The sequence below is a fragment of the Aulonocara sp. 'chitande type north' Nkhata Bay genome, linkage group LG2 (genome assembly GCF_057382095.1).
Source record: "Aulonocara sp. 'chitande type north' Nkhata Bay isolate Kocher_YH1m ecotype deep benthic linkage group LG2, A_spYH_male_GT1.1, whole genome shotgun sequence".
Classification (NCBI taxonomy): domain Eukaryota; kingdom Metazoa; phylum Chordata; class Actinopteri; order Cichliformes; family Cichlidae; genus Aulonocara; species Aulonocara sp. 'chitande type north' Nkhata Bay.
Window position 1 is genome coordinate 34755092 of NC_141345.1, and position 17555 is coordinate 34772646.

Below are 17555 nucleotides of genomic sequence, written 5' to 3' on the forward strand. Positions count from 1 at the left end.
CAGGTCATCTGTGCCATCACTGCTACAGTCTGTTTATTGGAAATTGTCCAAATAGGTCATTAGTAAGTACACTAAGAATATAAGAATCCTAGCTGTTTATGACGAATGACTATATGTTTCCATATTTTCACACTGGTTGAAATATTTTTTTAACTGACCTACATATCGTGGCATCCTTAAAAAGATGAGGCAGGCCTGCGATAGCACCAGTAGACAGCATCTTGATTTTAAAACCTATTTAAACTCTTTAACGCCTGCTGAAAATATAAAATAATAATAATTAGAATAATTTTAGGAAATATTTGTCAGACAGAAGTAAAATGTGCTCTGGGCTTTACTGCACCTACAACAGTAAAGCAAAAGGAAATTACAGTGACATTATCAATAGTTTCAAACTCTGCCCAGTGAAATAGTCTGGCTTACTGGTGTGTTTTTTATTAGTTTATGGACAATAAGGAAGCTCAGTGGCACAAAAGAATGATCTATAGCAAGATTTGGTTACATAGAAAAAAGTTTCTTTTGTATGTCTTCTTTTTGTTGTATGAGATATATATATATATATATATATATATATATATATATATATATATTTTTTTTTTTTTTTTTTTTTTTTTTTTTTTTTTTGATGGAGGAAATGTTGGCTGTTATCAGAATTGTCATTTATGATGGAGTTTGTGTTATTTTGATGTTAGAAAGGCATTGGAAAAGTAATGCTTTGCTAGGGACGATTTGGCTGAATCTTCCAAGAGTCTGAATTACAATTACTGCCCACACAGAAGACAACACTCACAACAATTTAAGCTGTATGGCCATTATGGGTTTTTTTTCATTGGTTTTCTTTTTCCTATAGTCCTATATGGATGACTTCAGTATCTCCTAACCAATTCTTTCATTCTTCCTTTTGAATATTATTATTCCTATTATTATTCCTTTTGCACATTATATATATATATATATATATATATATATATATATATATATATATATATATATATATATATATATATATACACATACACACACACACACACACACACATACATTCGTAAAGAAGCATTTTGGAAGTGGAAACATATAGCCTATACGTTACTGAGAATAAAGAATAAATTCATCTTAAGACTTTATAGCATCATGTATGTTGTATTACTGCATTATAGCTGTTTTTTGCTATTTAAATCTTGTTTTGGTAACAGATTCTTGGAGGGTGTGTGTTTGAAGCCCGCCAAGCTCACTGTTAGACCTTCCTTAGATTGTTAAACAATAAACACAGCAATAAAGTGTCTATAGAGTGTCTATAGAGCTTGTGTCAGCTTGTGTTTGTATTTAATTCATTTAATTGAATTATTGAATCGTAGTTCAACTGAAACAGCAAAGAAACCTTTTTTTCTTACAACTTATTCCACCAGGTGGCGGTAAATACCCATTCAGTCACATTTAATATCCTGAAAGTGACTTTGCTCCACTGTATTTATACATAAAATACATTTATGTTAAGTAATATAATGCATAACTAATATAGTACATTTATTTATCATGTCACTATGTGCAGTATAGGCAGGCTGGATATCAAATACGTGTAATGCTCTTTTATTCACTTTAACAAATCTCTAAAAGTGGTTACGTTTTCATAACAGCATATGTTATCTCTATTACTTCAGTGTTTTATTTTTAGGCACATAAACTATTCATTTAATGATTAATTAACTTGCAACTATCTTTATGTAACTGCACAAACTCTATCTGCCATGAAAGGCAGCAAATTGAAGATAAAAGCTCGAGAAAAAAAAGCACACTTGTGGACCTTAAGGTTACAATTGTTACACATATAGTTTATGGGGTGGACTTTGTTGTAAAGGCTCAGGTTTATTATGCTGCCAGCATATGAAAAAAGGGGTGCTTATTAAAGTATATGTAGTTAAAGGTTTTAGTTTATACATTTATTCATTAGTTTTATTTGTAAGAAGCAATGTACAAAAACACTGGAAGAGAAAAAACAAACAAAACAAACACATATCTAACATGCAAGTAATAATAAAAGAATCTTTGCATTATTAAGCATACAATAGCAATAGTACTTTATTATTTCTAAAATATAAAAAAGAGATTATTAGACTGAACTTACAGCACTGTGCAAAAGTCTCTTGCCACTCCTTTCTTTTGCTTCCAAGGAGCCAGACTTCCATGTAATATTTTAAAGTGAGCAGCAGTTCTCCAGGCTTTCTGAAATTATTTCACAATCTTTCTTTAGACATTGGCTGCTTTTTCTTTAATTTTCAGTCCATTCCTTGTACCAGAGCATTTTTTACATTTTCTACTGTTTGTGAAGCCATTCAAGTATAAAAAAGCCACACAACTCAGGGGGAAAAACCAGTCTTGCACAATAGTGTAATATAGCCAAAACCAAATTTGAAATCTATTTTTAGTCACTTTGTTACTAGCAGAATGTTGTAAAAACACATTTGGTTATACAAAAAAAGTGAAACACAACATAGTTTGCCACAAATAAAATGTTTTTGCGCTAGCAAGGTGCCTCCTAAAGAGAAATAAGCCCAAGTGTGTTTTTGCCTTACATACTGTACTTACTTTTACTGTACTGTACTGTACTGTACTTACTTTTACGTTTACACATTCACATTTGTGCGTAAATCGCTGCACCTATTTCCTATCGTCATATATATATATATACACACATATATATATAACACATACTTGACACTGGATTATTACTGTTATAAGTAGATAAAGAAATCAGCCACAGATGCGTTTTAAGATGTCTCTGCTAGTCTACAGCTGTCTGCAAGGCGGAGTCAGTATTTGGCAGCTGTCTCCTGCTGCGCTCACAGTAAAGGAGGCGGGGCCAGTATTTGGCAGGTTCGTCCCTGGAGGGTGTGTGTGTGTGTATGTGTGCGAGTCTCTCCAAGCAACGACCTGCGAACGGGCATCCGAGCCAGTCTGAGCAAAAAAACAGGAACCACATTAATTTCGAGTGTCTTTGCAATGTTCCCGACGATATTTCTACATTATTTGCTTTGATCTCGTCAAAGTTACCGTCTCACCAGAAGTCGGCTTCAGAAACGAAACAAGAAATTAATGCATCTCGCTCCGCTTTCCTGTTTGTTTTGACCTGGTAAGGTACCCCGGAGCGTCTGATTAGCTTTCCTTGCTAACAGCTCTTCTTCTGGTTCTCTCAGCATCTTAAACGCTAACTAATGCTAGCCTGCTAAGCTAACTCTGTCTGACCATTTCTATTATGTGTTTATATCATTTTTTTCTCATGTATACCTGATATGATATATCTGCTCTATATGTGTCTTTACGTAGAGGCTAATATTAAAGCGCACAGCGGGGCTTAAAACCGTTTGCGACTACATTTGTGGTCACTGTGAGCTAGTGGCTAACGGATAGCACCGAATAGCAGTTCCATCACATCTGTGGCTCCTCCGCAGGCACGGCAAGCTAATTCGGAGACAGAAAAAGAAACTCCTAAATAATTGAGTGTTTGTTGGCTTTTATCAGTACCGCAAGATAAAAAAAAACACTCAATGGATTTTTAAAAAAAAAAAAGTTTTGTGTACATTTGATAATATATATAAATTATGGAGTTGTGTGATATTGCTTGTGCATCAAGAATATGAGACGCAGTAGGTAGGATAGTTTAAAATCATCCGGTTATGACAGTTTTTTTTTATACAGGATTATACGGAAACCGTTTTGAAATCTGTGTTCCTGGAATTCGTGTTCTCCCGAGTTGTAGATGGTTTCGTTTTCTGTTCTGTTTATTTCTGGAAAGCTTCATCACTGACACAGATGCTTCCTGCTCGGATTCATTTAACTGTGTGTGCTGGAATGTTCGCCAATGCTTAGGTTCACATGATTTGATACGAAGCTGTGCTGATCCAGATGAGGATATGTATATGTGCAATAATTGCGTCAGCAATGGCGTTACATTGAAATGAGAGGCCGACGTTTATTTCTGAGCTTTTTGAAGTCTTGGTGATTGCATAATGGCATCCGGCAACATGTCAAGAAGCATGACGGGTTGGTCTTCATACGCTGTATAGTGTGCATAAGTAAAAGAACTTCCATGTGTATGAAAACTAGACTGTAATTCACAATTATTCATAAATATTTGGCCAATTTAGGTCATAAATAAGGCATTAGTTAAGAGGAATTTACCAGTATATCCAGGTATGTTGTTAGTAATATTATTTCTGTGCCTACCATATAGGTTCAAATAATAAATATAAAATAACAAATAATTTTTTCACTTCATGACTTGTAGGAGTTAATTCTATAAAACCCTTTTAGTTCGAATACATTTCAAACTACAGCGCACCTAAATAATACACATTCACAATTATTAGTTATACCTCTTAAAGTGCTCATTAACACAAATACCTAATTAGGAAGTCACATGGCAGCAACTCAATGGATTCAGGCATGCAGACTTTGTCAAGTCAACCCGCTGAAGTTTAAACTTAGCATCAGAATGAGGAAGAAAAGTGGTTTCAATAACTTTGAACTTGGTTTGACTGTTGGTGCCAGATGGGCTAGTCTGAGTATTTTCCTACACACCTCTCTGTACTGTGCACAAGTAAAACAAGTGCTCTCACAATCTAGTTTGAAGTTCAGTCTGGTCTGGAAAAGGGAAAATATCAAGTGAGCAAAAGCTCTTTGGATAAAAAGCCTTGTTTGTGCCAGAGGTCAGAGAAGAAAGCTGCTTTGAGTTGATAGGCAATCAACAGGGGCTTGAATATCAGCAGTTGGGCTCAACTGTCTTAAAACTGTGTTTAAATGGTACATAATAAATTCAAAATAAAATGTTTGCTGCAATGCTACCTTTGCCCCTGTTTTTAAATAAAGTCAATATATAGCAAGTCTTTGTTGTAAAGCTTTGATACAAACTCCATTTGGACTTGTCACGATAAACAGTGTTTTAGCCTTGAGGAATTACCCAGTATGCTGTTAAGCGGCATAATTGTGTAAGTATGAAGTTATTAATTAAATAGTTTGTTTGACAACTTGTGTCCTAGGATTGTTCCCAGTTGAAGAGATTTGCAGATTTGTAATGGCTGTCCTTATAATGTGTATGATTCATAGGACAGGAACTATGAGTGAGAAGACTGTACAGTCATAAAAGCCCCCTTCTCATGCGCTTCAGCAGTATCCATGGCAGTAATAAGATAAATAATAATATAAGCTATTTGAAAGGACACGGTGGGCGTTGTATCTTTTAACTGGTACAGCATTTATGAAAGACTGGTACACTGCTCAGCACTGCGTAATTTGCAGTCATAAATACCATTTATGACTTCGAGATTTTTAATTGCAAGTTAACTTGTTTGTCAGACAAAACAAGTTAACTAGATTTCAAATTATGCTATGAAAAGCTTTTTATGAAATTTACATTAGAAAATATATGTGATTAAGTTGATTGGGAATTAAAATGAGTTGTTCTGTGACATCATCAGCTAACCAAATGATGGGGATGGCATTTTGATAACTAGAGATATACTAATATATCAACAGAACATTTGCATTGGTCTTGATCAGTTGCAGAAGTCAATGTTATAAATTTTATAATGGGTAAATATATATCAGGATTGTTACAAAGGGCTGAAAGACTTGTAACAGTTATGTTACAAGCTGTCCAGACGATATCTTTGTTTTTGATACTAGTTTATTAAAAAACTAAAAGCTTGAAAAAATTAGATTATATGTTATTTATGTCACAAAACTGTCCTGGCAGTAATTTAATACCGAAGCAACCTCTGATTTGTTTCCAATCTGTTCTGATTGGATAATCTATATTGTGTTGAGCTCTTCAGATATAAAATAAGAATTATTTTTTATCTACTTTAGTCTTAGGCCTTCTCAGTACAGTATAGCCTGTTACCAAAACACTAGTGTCTAAGAAACAACAGGTGGATCTATACAGGTCAGTGGAAAAAATAAAAGTAGTTGTAAAGTTAGCTGCTGTAAAAACACCTTGGATTTAATCTGACAGTACTTTACAAGTGGTCTTATACAACAGTCCTCCAATACAGTCTACCTTAATAAAGGTTATAATTGTCCATGTTTGATGAAACTGTTTAAGCAAAGTGTTGATTCAGCTTTATGGTCATTCTAGAGTTGAGTTCTGGAGTTGTTGGTGTAAATGAGCTAGATAATGGGAGCGCAAACATCTCTCTAATAAAAACTGATCAGTATGATTTTATTGTGATTGATTTGAAATGGGCTGCATTAACTTTAACTTAATGTGGAACTGCAGTTAAAATCTATTTTAAATTTTTATTACTCCTCCAGTGATTTTATCAATTTTATCAATTTTAATAACCGGTTTCCTCTCACAGTGCATATACATGCATGTTAGGTTAACTGGTGATTCTAAATTGGCTATAAGTGTGTATGTGAGTATGAAGGGATGACTTTCCATTTATGCTAGACCTGCAAAAGACAGGCCGCCTGCCTAGGGAGTACTTTACCTCTCACTACATGAAAACTGTTCCAGCCCTAAGTTGGGTAAGATGGATGGATGAAACTGTACATTTTCCAAAAATGGTGACAATGGCTCTTACTCTTAGAGGCTCTTAGAGTGGAGTGTAACATATTAAGCCCTAAATACAGGAGAAAAAGCAGTAATTTGTCATATTGTGACAGGAATCGGTATGAATTTCAAATATTCAAGTTGTCATCCACTAATAAGAATGAGTAGTGACTGGGTGGTGGCGTAGCTCACTGGGTTGAGTAGAGGATCCATATGCCACATTCAAGAATAATTGGATAAGTTAGTATTTTTTTTTTCATGAGATGCCTAGATGTTAACAGCTGGAAATTTAATAATTACAGTAATTATTTTACCTCTAGTCACCTACTATACCTACTTATAACTAACTATTAATACTGAAATCAAATAAAAATTAAATTCTCATTAAGTGTACTTAAACTGAACCTGCAGCCCTTTATGTGGAGTCTCTCACGTATGCACATACCAACAAAGTCAGAAATCTCCAGCCTCCTACAGTGTCAGATAAGACATACATGTAAGACGACCCATAGTTTTTATATGGAAGGAAAAACACACGCACACACAGCAGTGTCAAAATCACACAGCTGCCTGGAGTGTGAAACTATTGTTGCCTAGTCATTGAATGTTTTTTTTTTTTAAATGCTGTGTATAGGGCCCCAAGCCAAACTAAATATGCCCCAAAGTTTGCTAAATCTGGAGCAATACCAGAAAGCTACAAAATTAAATCTCATTTGGTTTATGTTAGCACGTATATAGCAAATATACTTTGTAACTTATAACTAGTAGAATTGGTGAAAACACCATTTGTATGTTTGTATGTCATGTGTAAGCACAAGGCTAAGTACTCAGTGATGGACAACAACAAACTCCCATGAAAAGGAGTAGCAATATCAAAGTATGTAGCTACAAGCTGAGGAAATCCAAAGCACTGCCCTCTGTTGTAAATTAAACCAAAACTGCCCGAAGGCAGTGTCATGCTGTGTGTCACTGACCTGGCTCAAAGACTGTGTAAATGGAGATGGTTCACTGGGTGGCTATAGAAACGAAAGCTTCTACATGAGGGGAAAAAAACCCTCATAGAAGCTTTTTTCCTCATATTTTGTCATTTACCTTGAATAACAAAGAATATCAGAACTTTAACTGTACATAGAGAATAGATGGAAATGATGAAAATCACCCTTTGGTTTGATAAATACCATGTGTACATGCTTTAGGACTTCCATCAACAGGTATGACTAGTATGATCCTTTTGGCATGTATGTATTTAATTGCTAAGTGCTCTCAAACATGGAGCTATCGCTGTTTCCTCAATGACAGTAAACAGCTCAGTAAAAATCGCTGTGTCAGGCAATTATGAAATCAGGAAGTCATGTGAAAGTACAGTTTGTCACTACTTCTAAAAAACTGACACAAAATGCATTAAGTTATCAAGCTCCTTGTGGTATGAAATAACACTTTGCAGAAGTGGTCAGCAAGGAGAGTGGTGAGGGGGATAGATGGCACTTGGGTCTGGTATAAACTAAATGTCCCACGTATAAACTGATCTCTGGAGAATGCTAGAGAATCAGTCTTGTGTAAAGATCTGACTGATCATCTTTAAAAGATCAGTGATGAGTGCCATGAAGGGAAAAACTATGAAAAAGAGAGATGGAGTTGGGGGGGGAAGTAAAACAAGGTCCTCATTGCACTTTGAAGGACTTGACTGATCTTTTTGCTCATGTCTGAGTGCGAAATACCTTAAAAGGCCTTGCAGCCTCCAGGCTTTGTGGGTCAGAACTGTTTGGGCAGCAACAATGAGCCAATAGAGAGTGGTTACAATCTTTTGACAATTTGTATTTATGTTTGAAAATTCCAAATCAGAAATTGATAATTACATTTATAAGTTTAAAACAATTCACTTTGTTTAGTCTGTTAGTAGATAAACAGTATACTTCTCACGGGTTTTGATCTCGTTTCTATTTGCTGTAGTTATTTGATGAAAGCAGTTCTTAATTTTAGTTTGGAGTTCATTTGAAAAGCAGAGGGCTACAGTATTCAATTAGGCAGATGGAGAAATCCTGTACTGAGCAGCTGGTTGGGGTTAAGTAATCTGGGCCTGACACCGTGTTCTCAGTAGGTTTAAGGACAGTGCCCTAGCCGTACAGTATCTGCTGAGTGTCGAGCAACCACAGAGATTGCCTGGTGAGCAAGGTCATATAACTGTAAATACAGCATGACAAACGACCATAAAATATATTTGTAACTCTTAGCACTATTTTCTACAGTATTTGCAGACCTTTGTACATTAAGCCTGTGGTTTTCTTCCTGCTTTGGAAAGCCCCAGTCGCTAAATATCTCTAAGTGTATTGGTTTCTATATCTATTTTCAGTTTTGGGTTGCATAATTAGTTGCCACCCTGTCTATAATATGTATGTGTGTGTGTGTGTGTGTGTGTGTGTGTGTGTGTGTGTGTGTGTGTGTGTATATATATATATATATATATATATATATATATATATATATATATATATATATATATATATATATATACGAAACTAAAGACTGAATTGGTTTAGTTGCCCAAGTTTCCTTGTTTTTTTATTTGTAGAAAGAAATAGTGACTCACTTTTGTTGATAATTTATTCTTTATAATGTATGAAAGTGACTTATCACAACTGGGGTGGGTGATCAGTAAAAATTGTTTTAAGTCCCGTTTAAGCCAAATTGGAATCAGTAAAGCCAACAGTCAGTCAGCTATTACTGCATGCTTTCAAACCTCTTGAATTATACTTGTGATAGCTAGAGCAAGGCTTTGCTAATGGCTAATGCATTAATTTGACCTTGACCTCAGAGGTGAGTTTTCCTCTCTTGATTTGGCAGTAGTGCTGTTTGGCTTGGATTGAAGGGTAAAGTTAGTTTGCTGGCATCAAACTCAGCTATTAAAACCTCTCAACACTGCTCTGGAGCCATTTCAGGTCAAGTCATTGCTTACTTAGATCTGGGATCAGCTGTGCTCACTTGTTCAGCATTGGCTTTTGCACGGAAACTCATTTAATGGAATGTACTTTGGTTTATTTTCATCTGGGCACATTAAGGGTTTATGTTACAATGTTACATGAATATGATGGATACTCTCTATTACTGTTCATATAAATCAGTAAAATTAAGGAAATATTTTTAAAGATTTATAAAAATCATAGCAAACACAGAACTGTTTAAAGTTGTACACAAAGGCCATGCATTATATAAAACTAGACATGCATGGGAAACTGCATTATAATAATTATTTATATTAGTTTTTAAATATCAGTATCATTAGGTTGAACAACAATTAAGTGATTATAATATCATGAAACTGTTCCCTTGAAGTCTACAAACAATGATATGAACTGTTTCCCACTCTTAATATTTTGTTTACATTACACTTTAATAAGTACACAGTCTTGCTAGATTCTGTTGTGCGTTTCCGTTTTCCCAGATGGGTTTCTACTTACAAAAAGAAAATTACATCATTACTCTGGATACTTTTGTACATGCTCTTCCTTTTTCCACACGTGGAATTAGTTGGGTAAAAAAATAGTGCTTTTTCAATTACATTTTTTGTCATTTGCCTTGACTTAAATTATCTATTATACCTCTGTTCTTATCATAGTAAAAATGGCAAACAAAATTTAGCAAGTGCATCTTGAAGAGAAAAGCAACTCTTTTGTGTGTTCGATGCATGTGGAGAACAAGCATTGACTCGTGGCCACAGAGCAATAATTGAGAAGCAAATCCTCATTGATCTAAACTCATTTCTCTGCCCTTTTTGGTGAGAATGCAAAACTGCCTAAATGTAATGGCTAAAATATCCCTCTTAATTAACCTAACTACTTACCACAATGTAGATTTGTTCACTTAAAAAAAGTTCAAAATATAAAAAGATGCAGTTAAAGGAAGTAAAAGACAGCAGCAAAAGCTATAATTAAAATGTCACTTCCTCTATTCTCTGTGAAACTATAGCTTGAACTCGTATCAGATTTTGCTTGGTCACTGTTGTTCATTTGTCAGCTTATGCTCACAGCTGGTGTTTTGATCTATTGTTTACACACAGGAACTCACACACAGATGGGAATGACAAGACTTGTACTATCCTGTGTAGACTACTCTGTTAATTGAGCCTCATTCAGTCTTTGTATAGTAATGCAAAGGATATTCATTCTGTGATACTGGACAACAGGCTTCCTCATTGTTTTTATGTTTGACTTTCCCATTGCACTGTCACTGCTTTCACAGAGATGCCAGACATACACAATGTACAAAGGCAACAGGGAAGTAAAATACCGGCAGAGTACTGGCCCAAAGTTGGAGTGCAGACATTTGGAAATTTCCATCAATGTGAGAACGAGTGAGAGAAAGAGGTGATACAGATCGATGCTAAATCAATAAAGCTCAAAGTCACTGCCTCAAAGGAGGCTGGGCCCAGTAACTCCTCCAAGCTCTGCTAAGGTCGGGCTACCACCTAATCTGTAATGCTTTGATGGTGAACTGAAATGAGTGTGTTGAGGTATATGGAAGCTCTGGAAACAAAACATTTACTTTCAAATTTGTAGGTCGTGTATATCAGTAGGAAGTGTACTTCACACCAGTGGTGCATATTTTGTCACCATGGCAACTATGAAAAAAGAAAGACATAGCAATCGAATTTACTATGTATTTAATAGATATCAGTACCATCAAAAAAAATAACCGATTACTTACATAATATGCATACAAGACATGAGATATATATCACCATACAAAACCTATCCGCAGATTATACACCTGCTGAATTTAGTGTGAACCACACCTGAATGTTAAAATGACTACTGCAGTTACTTTACAGTACAAGTTTGAAATAGATCTGTTGACTTAAAACCCCATTTTTACAGTAATTAATGTTCTTGTTCATAATCTTTTGCATAATTTTCTTGATAGAGGGTAATTACTTTAGATGTGGCAGCTCCACATGACTTTGTTGCTGTAGATGCTATCGTTTGATCAAAAACCACTGGTTTATTATTACTTAGTTTTCTAAGGATATATTAGTGTGAGCTCTAGGGGGACAATTTAAAGTACAGTCTTCACCTCTGAAGGCCTGAGGGAAATAATTAAACGTTTATGATTATAAGGCCTCTAAACAAAAAAATCTTCAACTACTTAATAGCTCTATTGGGATTGGCTTGATAAAGAGGCTGCACTAAAAGTTGATAATACACTATCAAAAGTCCCATTTATCTTTTATGCAACATTGCTGAATGTTAGTGATGGCCTACTGTCATCCAGACATAATTCATGACAGTAAAGCCACAGTATATAGCCAATGCTTAGACAGTAATATATACTATGTATACTGTATAATAGACTTCTTTGGGAGATTGCACAGTCTGTGTGCAAATGACCTTTTTTAAGATGGTTATATTTAATAAAATGTGACCATAACCATTTCTTTAGTTTAAGAAAAATCTGATTTGGGTTATTGGTAAAGTGTTAAAAAATAAATTCTGTATGTCTGTTTACCCAGATGGCAACCAATCAAACTTTATGCAAATGTCCCAAACAAAATGCTGCTTTCCCTCCACTCCCACATTGGCTGCACAGAGCTGCACTTGTGTTTCCACTGTAGGCGTTAGAGCTTTTTTCAATGTCAAAGCCCTTCTGGGAAGCAAAGAAAGGTTGTTTTTTTTTTTGTTTTTGTTTTTACCGTTTCCCTTGAAAGGCACATGAGTCCTATGAAATTTTAAGACAAATTAATTCAAAGGCCTTCATAAATCAGATGGTTGTTTATCCATAAAATATCAGTATAAAGTATCAGAAAATTGCTGTTACAGTTTCCAAAAATGTCTGTAGGTTGCATTTTCTAAACGACTGTCCAGAATGATATGATGCGTGCTGCATAGGCTGGTTACATGAAACAAGATTTAGCTCTGTTCACCCCCTTGAGCTGTCATATTCATCAGATTCTCTAGCTTCAAAGAAAATCAAGCTAACCAACATTTGACAGCCTATTGTACTAGTTTTTAAAGTACATGTTGCATGAAATAGTATAAAAATATGTGTTGAAATGGTTATTTTTATTAGATGTCCCCTGCATCTTCAAAATAGTTTACAGGAAGATTGTGAATGTTCCTCGAGGGAAAGAGATAACAAGGCCTGAAAAGAAGATGTTCCCCAAAGACATGTGCTTATTAATTTATCACAGAAGGAGCAGCTAAACTAGGCTAGGGCAGTGAGCTGCTGCTGCTGATTCAAGGGCAAACACCAGCTTTACTGCCTTTTTCCCCTCCTCCTTACCTCACTTGCCCTTTCTTCTGTGACTTCATTAGTGTTTCTGCACGCAAACTGGATTCTGTTTGAGCAAGATAATTGCCAGTTTTCCTCATTTGGCATAAGAAAAATAAAACACAAACAAATTGTAAAAATGATGCGCAGTCTTTGTGTGGATACACTACTCAATTTTTCCCGTGTGCTTTTCCTCTTCTTATTCTTTCAGCCATTCTGTTTAGCCATTCTCTTTATGATGCTCTTTTATTCTCTATAACTCTACTCCTTCTTTATTCCCCCATCTGTCTGTATCTTAGACTCTCAGCCTGACTTGACCTGCTGCTGTCTGCCTCCAAGAAATAGACTATAATTTCAAAGTTGTAAAATAAAAAAAAACTTTAACGTAAAATTAAAAATGTTAACTATCCGCAAAATATTTGATTTTGTACTAATAAATGACTGAATGCTAAATAATACTCTTCAACTCTAAAACTAATCTACAGATTAAGCTAGATAGAGTATAGTAGTATCTACTTGAGTCTTAGTAGGAAAATGTATTTATTTATATTAACATCTATTTATATGTAATCCTTCTATTCTGTTGCTTTATACACTTGCCATGAACAGTCTATGTAATAATTAGATGCTATTCAACCTTCAGGCTTTTTAACACAAAGGATAGTGCTATCTATGTATATATTGTTTTAAATTACTTAATATTTTTCTTAAATTGTACAAATTGAGAATACAACAAATAATAATAATATTAAGTATCAAATTTGTAATTCTAGCAGCGAGAATCTAAATGACAGAGTATTTATTTCTCACCAAAATCCCTGCTCTCTGTTGTTGCCATTCATGCATTTTGCCCATTTAGAAGTAAGTCTGGTGGATAGTGAACATTATCTGCTAACAGCATGTCACTAAAATGTACAGATGAAGAAGAAGAAAACAAGTAAGTTATTACAACATTACAACAACATCCTTTTGCTGGGACAGGGTGTATTGTTAGGGTGGCTTAGTGCTACAAGGCAAATGAAAAGACTTGGCACTAATACCAGACAGCTTAAAATGTGCACATACAGGTTTTAGGTCAGCTTTCACACCACCTATATGTTTTTGATTTATATATGTTTTAATAGCTGTTGTATTTCCTGTCTTTGTGTTCGTGCTTTCTTTTACGGGCTCTCCCATGCAAACTGTTTATTTTTCGAAGCCCTATCTATTAATGTTTTGTATACTGAGACTGATACAGCTGTGTGTAATGTAAAAACACCTTAGCTGCTGGGATCAACATAATCACTAGCTGTGCTTAGCAGGTTTTTGATATGCTTCGTGTTATGCAGGTTCTTGCAAATTAGTTAAACATTACGAATGGCTAACTGGGCTCAAGGTAGCAGAAAATTAAAACTATTTCTGTGAGGTGACATGTTGTAAGTAGTGTCTGAGTAAACGAGTCTCAATTTAAAAGCCGCCACTTTGTGCTCAGTAACTCAGATTGCAAATCAGATGGCACAGAAAATGTTTAAGTATACACACCCTGAATGATAAATACCAATGTCTGATATATTTGATGAGTGCTTAAAGTGACGTGTCATCTTCATTCCTTCAGTGACAGACCTTTTTTTGGGGGTTGGGGTTGGTCATTCCAACACTATCGACTTAACAATCAATGGATACATGTAAGAAATGACTTGAGTCCAACGCACCTAACACAGTAGGTGTGTGTGGAAATATGAGGCCATAATAATGGTTTTATGGCAGACCATAAAAGTTGATAAAGTTTAGGGGATTCATGTTTCTTCTCACGTTTACCTTTTAAGACTTTCAGGAAGGAGAATGAAAATCTCTTTCCTGAAGATTTTTTTTCTTTGCATGTATGTATCGCATGTGTATTTTACATAGTTTTCTGTTATTTACCTTTTGTCTTATGTTATGTCTTAGGTCTTATGTTTCACTAAGTTTTAAGACTGGGTTTTTATTCTATCAAAATATTTACTTTAGTTTCTTTTTTTTTCTTTAATGGGATTAAGTAATATACTTGGCAAGAATTGTTCAGCGGCAAGGTTCAAGAAATTCGGAATAGATTTGTGAGGCAGTTGAGTCACGTAGACACCCAAGTTCCAATAAACTATTACACGAATTCACAGGAAATTTGTATCATTACCTTGAAAGGGAGACAGAAGCAAAGGCTGTTGTTGAACTTGGGGCACTGCAGTAAGGCCTACTGATCCTTAATGCAAGGTGCAGTTACTCTACCAGGTGGGCCACCAGGGCACAACAAAGGGCTTCTCTCTTTTTTAGTTTTTGGTTTAATATAAATGCTAAAAAAAACTCCCAGGCACTTTGTTTTAAGTGACAATTAAAACACTCTATTTCTTATACCACTATTATGTTTAATTGAGAGAATAGAGTTGGGTTTTTTTGTTTTTTAGATTGAGTATATGTTTTGTATGAGAATGAAGCCTTTTTAATTCTTCAGATTTTGACAAAGTCTATATATAATCTTCTGAAGAGCAAACAAAACCATTTTGAATCCAGGAAGCCAATCTGTGCAAGTATTTTTTTAAGCTCAGAAATTTAAGACAGTGCATCATTGAGAATGAAAAACAGAACTACTGAAATGCAGGAAACAGGAGCAGTTTCTGGGTTTGTTCTTATGAAGAGAATTCCTGGCCCAGCTACTTCCTCCAACCTTCTTTTTGTCACCTTGTCCTTCCCTCATTTAGTTGGACCATGATAGTTTGGCACCTAATCACAGACTGCAGAATTGAACCACTTTGATCTCTTTTATTCAGTAGATTTCACACCATGGTGCGCGTTGGGGAGAATTTGCTGATTTATTTATAATGCCCTGTGAATATTTTATTTTCATTGTGGTCATGGACTCTGTTTTAATGGAAAAGACACTGTTTTGCACATCAGAGGTTCAACTTAACAAGTCTTTTGTTCTCATAGTTCTTTCCTCTTTTTTTTGCTGCTGTTATCACTTGGACCATGTCAGTGAACTGTGTGGTCATAGTCATATTGTGGAACCTCTGATCTTTCTGTTCAGGTTTCATATCTATGTGAACACAGGTGCTGGCATACTGAAATGTGATACAAGTCACATGGCAAGGATAGAGTCACGATCCAGAATCTGATTCTCCCGGCAGGTGTAGTTGAACTGACTCAAATCACATGATTAGTTGTGAATATAGTCCCTGGAAAAAAAAATCTTGCCACCTTAACTCAGTTTCTGCAAACTCGTATTTTACTTCGAAAGTTCTGATCATAAGTGATTCATTTCAAATTTGTTTCTGTTCCTTCTGCACCTTAAGCTCAAAAACCAGAAATCCTCATAGTCAAACATTAACCAAGTCTTTTCGTTAGCAGTGTTTGACTTTCAGAGGGTGAAACAGTTAATTTAGCTTATCTTCTGTGCTTTCTTTAGCACATCAACTGACCGTGTTTATTCTAGTGAGACAATAAAGTACAATTGGAAAATGCCAGAAGACTAGCAGAGCCATAGCCATACGTCTGGAGGTTTATTAGATGCCAAAACAGTATGATGTTTTGGCATCTAATAAGCAAATGTGAAACAAACGATTCCAGTCATTTCATCCTCTATCGCAGCTGATGCGAGGGAAACAATAAGAATATGCCTGTTCCCAAATGACATGCATTCCGGTTCTTTACTGGACCACACGGTCCCTCCCAATTGAAATGTGTGAGCTCATGGCTTTTTACCGTCTTATTGTTTAGCCGTGTGTCTCTGTGTACACCTTTCTGGGTGTGTGTCTTTTTCTTTGAACACCTTCCTTCCTCGTTCTTATTCAGGTTTATTTTTCTCTCCTCAAACACTTAAAATTTATCATGTTCAACAATGCCCCTTAATGTTTAGAAGGACGTTGTAAAATGTATATGGGTTTAAGACAATCAGATAGAAGCATACAAATCAGTTCTATTGCTGACCAAACACTGCAGAGATCTTTTAAAGTAAATTTTCATAGCAGGCAAGGCTTTGGTTTAGTTGGTTGTCTAATCTCTTGATTAGAGATTGTCCTCATCTGTCTGTTTCCTCTGTCTGACATTGCTCAAGTGTTTTGAACCTGCCTGTTAATGTCAAGCTTTTGGTTCTGCTATTGAAGCTTTCAGCCTGGTGAATTAATAATCATCTAACAATATTCAGAAACGGTAGTTAGGGATTGCATAATGACTTTGTTTTCCGGGAACAAAGCTGTGTAGCTTGCGGGCTCTGACCCAGTACAAGAGTTTTAGCTGCAACAGTGGGATTTTCTCTGGCTTTTAAAGAGGCTTAGCAATGCCAGTTCAGTTGGCCTTAGAAAAACTGGAGGCTGAAGAATCTCTTTATTAGTAATAACTGTGAGCAAACACAAGGGTACTGAAAGGTCAGTTTGATGAACTTAAGTAAAATATCCTATGTAGTCATTGGGAAAGCTTTGATATTAAATATCACTCTCTTAGTTTTTGCGGACAACAGTTCAGTAAGATGGGAACACTGGTACTCAAACAAAATGGCAGATAGGAGAGTAAGTAAAACTTGAGTCCCCAAACAGACCATATGGTACAAGAGACAATAATTATGTGTGCTGCCTTAAAAACCAAACTTGAAAACAGTTGTTTCTATGTTTATTGCAGTTCTTTTCTTCATCACAAGGAAACATGGCTGTGCCTGACAATTATAATATGCAAACTCTGTTTCAGCTGAGTCCCACAAAACCCAGAAATTCGATTCCAAGTAATCTGATGGTCGATTTAGGTT

At 35.4% G+C, this 17555-nt stretch overlaps 1 protein-coding gene across 7 annotated transcripts in view; it reads left to right on the plus strand.

Moving 5' to 3' along the window:
- The first annotated feature begins 2888 nt into the window (after positions 1 to 2888).
- fam13b (family with sequence similarity 13 member B) overlaps positions 2889 to 17555 on the plus strand; it is a 66048-nt gene continuing 51381 nt past the window's right edge. For 3 of the 7 annotated variants that reach the window (XM_086260288.1, XM_086260306.1, XM_086260293.1), the window contains exon 1: positions 2889 to 3127. The gene's annotated coding sequence lies outside the window, so the exon portion shown is untranslated. The remainder of the gene's footprint in view (positions 3128 to 17555) is intronic. The other 4 variants (XM_086260320.1, XM_086260299.1, XM_086260314.1 and 1 more) reach the window with 2 other exon arrangements.